Genomic DNA, 6000 nt, shown 5'->3' on the forward strand with positions numbered 1-6000 from the left:
AAATAGAACACACGGCAGTTTATTTCTCTCTGTACTATTACCACTTTGGTTATATTTACACAGAGTGATAATAAAATGAAATATGTCAATACTCTGTCATTGTACACTAATATTACCAAAGTGATAATGAATAGAATGAACTATAGTGAGTGGGTTAACAATGGCACTACCTAGCACTAGTTTAAAATGATTAAAAGCTGATAGCAGATAGATTGTGGCGCGCCATATGATACAAATACCAAAATAAAAGGTAACCGATATCCTCTTAAACCAATATTTAGGCCTGATGATAGTGATTTTCATCTAACTACCTACCTGGATTTCAAGACTTAAAGCATTAATGCTTACAGTATGTGGCCCTCTTGACCAGAATGTATTTTTCTTTGACTCATGTGGTGATTTCAGGTGGTCAGACACTCTTTATAGTGCGGTTTTAAATACGATCAGGAGGTACGATTCTTTAATTAAAATGGTGTCCTGAAATCCCCTAAAAACGCATGTTATTTTTAGTAAAGAATCAGAAGAATAAGTAATCTGCAGTTTTCCCTGTCTGTAATATTGTCCATATGGTAGGACGCCGCCATAGTCAGGATGTATTATAACTTTTTATGACGGTCACACTAATCTAAGCCTGGACCACCTGTAGTGTTTTCACGATAAAACATGTTATCAACTACATGCTAACATCATATTAAATGCTATTTGGATATTTAATTGTTTATTTTATGACATTTATTTAATAAAAACTGCTGAATAAACAGTTCACGTCAACGACCAGGCGCCGCCAGGCATGTTGTTGTTGACATGTTTTCACGAAGGATAGTTTAATAATATATCAATTTAACTTGTTTCTAGTAGAAAAAATAAATATTAATTAAATTTAACATTTATATCATAAAAACATTACTTAATTTACCGGGGGTAGATTATTACGCGGCAAAGAATAGACCATGCGTGAGTAACGCTAGGTAGATGTTTGTTGTTGTGGTTCGGTCTTTCTTTGTGAACTAATTTAATAAGTTTGTGTAGAAGTGAATGTACACTACACAAACTAGTAAATACATTTATAAAACATATTTAATAATATATTAAATATGTTTTATAAAATGTATTATTTATTTATTTTTATTTCAACAATATTTTAAAAATTCAGTGGAATGCATCTACTATTTATGAAATACACGTTTTAAGGGATATTATTTAGATCATTGAGGTATATAACCACAGTACATCTTATGATGATGAATTTGTTGATTTGTCGAAAACTATGTACAGTAGGCTATCAACACAACAGTAACATTTTAGTTGCATTAACCTTGACAAAATATATTGAAATTGAACGTAATTTTCACCAATAGATGCATTTTTAGACCTCTACTAGTTGCTCTTTTGGCGCTCCATAGAAACGTCAATATTGAACATGGAGTATGCGACAAAATTCACAAACCGTGTGCAAGAAACATGTCTGTAAAATTCATCAATTTAAAGGATTGAGGCTATTTGTTACCTTTTCTGTGATTCTCCATCGTAAAACTAAAAGTATAGGTCTAGGTAGGCCTAACCTATGGCCTAGCTAGGCCTAATTCTAAATAAGGTGGTATTCAGGATAAAGTTCCTTTAAACACATTGTTGGAGTTGGAGTCGTTCATAAAGACAGGTGCGAAACGGAACGGAACTACTAACGCCCCTCTAGCCCTAGCTAGTAGTGTAGTACGTAGATGGCTGAGCCTAGATTAGACTATACTAGGCTAGGCCTAGCTAGTTAGTAGAGGCCTTAGAGACCTGCCCTATAGGGCGGTAGGCTAGCCTACTAGGCCTCTAGCCTAGGCCAGGCCTACTACTAGGCGGCCCGCTTAGCCTAGTTTGTTAGCTAGCTAGTCCGGCCTCCTAGTCCTAGGACCTAGGCTAGGGCCTTCTTAGCCTATTGTAGGGCCTATAGCCTAGGATACGAATATAAGATCCAAAAAATACCTGCTATTAAAACAATCAATACAGTATAAAGATTCCGATTATGATATGGTATGATAATATTGTCACAAAACTTACTTCTTGTGTTTGACATTCTTCTGTATGGCTGGTGACTACTTACTTCTTCGCGCGCAAGACGTGCAGCAAGCTAAAGTAAAATGTGTCGTCACAGCTAGCATGCAGAGTATGACTGATACAGTGGGAAAGCCACTTCGCGATAATTCTGTTAATCGAACGTTTTTCATCTATTTGTTCGATTGAGTTGTGTAGCGCCCTCATACGTTACAAAACTTGACGAAGCTTCACGCGAAAAAAACTCGAAAAAACAGAAGTTATAATTAGAATAATATCATGAATATTTAAATATTATAATTTTCCTAATCTGATCCGCCTTGTAAAAAATAGAGCAGTCAATTTTTCAACTAATGAAATATTCCCACCATCCAACACAGAAACTTTTATTAATTGTATAATATTCAACCCTTTTTTTGTTTGATACTATATCTTCCTCAAGCATAAAAAGGCTACATTGATTCTTTCCAGGTTTTTACAATATCTCTGAGTGGGTGGTTTAATTTTATAGAAAATTGTAAAAAATATGACGCAATATCAAACTACAACACAGTATTAATTTTTTTGTAAGACTAGTAATAGTGATCATATCAAAATTATTCTACAGTAACTACATTCTTGATTTCTATAAATGTATGATTTTAGTTTGTTTCAATGTAGAACAGTGCGTCAAATCTACAGTATAATTACCCAAAACAAACTTGCTAAATAATTAAATAAAAAGTGTTAAAGAGTACACAAAATGTACTTACTACACAAGAATAATTTTCACATGATACTTATTCAATTGTGTATGTAGGGTATTGCATGTAAATATACTATTGTTACTGTTACTATGTTTTTGCTAGTGGTTTGTTTGATTTATATAAAGTTTTTAAAAAATGTAACATTACTAAAGATTAACACTCGAGAAAGTAAACGATAGTAACCATGAGACGTAAGGCAAACTACAGCACAGGAGTAAGAAAAACATTTGTATTGTAAAAACCTAAATTGATGCAATGTATTTTTATTATTTTTAATTAAATTGTATAATACTGTATACTGGAATACATTATAATGTATATTGTTACAATTGTAAATCCCATGCCAACGGGAGGTTTAATTTTTAGATAAATAAAAGTTTAATTCTTTAAAAAAAAAACTTTTAATGTAAACTTAAGAAATAACATTAATGAAAATAAGAAACTAGTAACTATTAGACTTAAAACATTTTTGTAAGAATTTTTTTGTAAAACTAATAATAAGTATTATAACACACCTGAATGTATTCTTAATTACGCATCACTTAGACCTAACAGAAAACTGATCCAAGTGATAATTAACATTTTTGCCATGTGACGTTAAAAATCAACTGGTTCTACTCCAGGTAAATGACTTATCCTTACAATGGATAAATTGAATAAAAGTAGGTGTGTTATAAAACAAATAATGAATGTTTTTCATTCATTGAATGGAGAGAATATTTCATTCGTTGAAAAATTGCCTGCTCATTTTAACTCGGCCCCACCTTATTAAAAATAGAGCAGTCAATTTTTCAATTCATGAAATATTCTCGCAATCCAACTCATAAAACATTCATTATTATTACTGTATTTGTTTAAAGATTCAACTGTTGAGTTGAGAAATGCTATGTAAATTAATTATATTATAATATAACTGGAAAAAACTCTTTTGAATAAGAAAAAGAGGATTTTTTTTTATGAATGTTTGTAATGTTAAATATTTTTTTATTGACCAATGTGATTTTTGTTTTTATGAGACTCATATTTATAATTGAGATAGGTCTTAAAATACTATCTAAATGTATGTTGTGTATCACAAGTTTAAACAAAAATAAGAAATACTGTATGCATTTTTTCAAATATTGGATGGAATATTAACAAATAACATTTAAAAAAGTATTACATTTATAGTAATAGTTGAATAATTAATGTTGTATGTTGATGCAAGAAAAAGTTGTGTTATATAGAGTTAAAACATTAAAAATGTATTGTTTTTATTATGTGTACAAATATTTGAGATTTTGACTATTTAGAGATTCTATTTATAAATTACATTTTAAACAGCCGGCTTCTCTTTTTCTTATTCAAAAATTGTGCTATGAATGAACATAAATTATACATTTTTTAAATTTGTGGTCATTCATTTTCACATTTACAAGGTCTACATTGCTGCAATGGTTATAGTATGGTTAGCATTTTCTAAATAAAATGATCTTCAAGATTTGCTATGGTACGAAATGTCAAGAATGCATGAAACCCAAGTTATAAATTTGCATGAAGCCAAGTTATAAATTTGCATCAGTAAAATTTTAAAAGCAACAATTCATTATGGCATCTATGCATTGTAGATACTCTGTGTACTATTCATCTTCACCATTTTAATGAGTTGTATGATATGAAGGCTGCTTAGGGAAAGAAAAAAATGTATGCATGGTCATGGATTCAAAAAGCAGAACTATGTGGCATCACTTGAATTGAATAATGTGTTCATAAAATATTGTGCTTTAATTACACAGTATCATGATCTTGGAATATACAGTTATGAAATGCTTATATCATGATCTTGGCATATACAGTTATACTGTAAATGAAATGCTTATTTGTTGACTCTGTATATATGAATTGATAGATCACACTTTAAAGCAAGCTGAGCAAGTTATTTGACAATTTTTAGGTTTACATGAAATGAATGGAAGTATGATCAGCGCTGAATGTCAAGCAAAACCTACAGGTCACAACATCAATTAATAATATCTTCATTGCGTTTTGTCATGAGAATAAGATTGTTTACCATTACAAACCATTTTCTAAAATAATGCAGTAATAATGTAGTAATAAAACAGTAACAAGGAGCAAGTGTGTAAAATGAAATTACAAATTTTTTAAATAGAAAATTTGTGTTCATTCATAGCAAAAATTGTGAATGTGGAAAATGAATGTTGATTGTTCAGACAGGCTAAATTATTAATTGCAACATTGAAGTTATTAATTACACTATAATTACATATAGTCCTAAATTTAAAATGTTGTTGTAACGGCCAACCTACAGAAGGATTTACCATAAATTTGTATTTAATGATAATATAGAATTTTTAACTTTCAAGATGTATTGTCCCTTTGACTAATTAAAAAAAAATTGGGTCATTTTGAAGTATCATAATAGTAACTTTCTTCACCAAAAAATAGTCGAAAAAAAAAATTTAACCGAAATACAGACGTTTTTTTGTTCAAAAAATAACTTTGACTTCCAGTCAAAGTTTTCGATCAAAACATATCTCATAATGCAACACGCTTGTTTGGCTACTCTGTATGCATAATCATAAAACACCTTCTCAACCGCGACGAGTTGTAAACAATCCTAATTAGCATCATGCATAATGCATACTCGTGGCTTGAAATCTTTGTTTACTTCCGCTCGTGACGATTTTCCAGACAAAATGTAATCAAATTAATTTACCTATTAATTACGTAAACTTGTTTTTGGCTCGAATTTTCGACTTAAAGTGAATAACTTTATTATTACTTTGATATGGCTAATTTAAATTTAGAATATTTTTTTTTTATTTTTTGTGTTTCAAGGGACAATACATCTTTAAAGTGAGTTACCTGAATATTATTATTATTAAAATATTAAAAATGTTGGCCTTGTTCTTGTGCAACAACAAACAAGGTGAGGTGCGCCTAGGCCTAGCTAGACTAGTACAGTAGTACTAGTAGTAGTTAGAATAGATTATAGGCTAGTACATCTTGTTGTTGGAGTTTGGAGGTATAAAAAACCGTTAGCTTCGTGTTCTTGCGCGCCATGTGTTGTATCGCGCGCAAGAACACCCTTGAAACACAAAAAAATGAAGGTCAAAATATTATAAATCTAAATTGGCAATATCAAAGTAATATTAAAGTTATTCACTTTAAGTCGAAAATTCGAGCCAAAAACAACAATTTTACGTAATTAACA

The sequence above is a fragment of the Antedon bifida genome, chromosome 11 (assembly GCF_963402885.1).
Source record: "Antedon bifida chromosome 11, ecAntBifi1.1, whole genome shotgun sequence".
In the NCBI taxonomy this organism is placed as follows: domain Eukaryota; kingdom Metazoa; phylum Echinodermata; class Crinoidea; order Comatulida; family Antedonidae; genus Antedon; species Antedon bifida.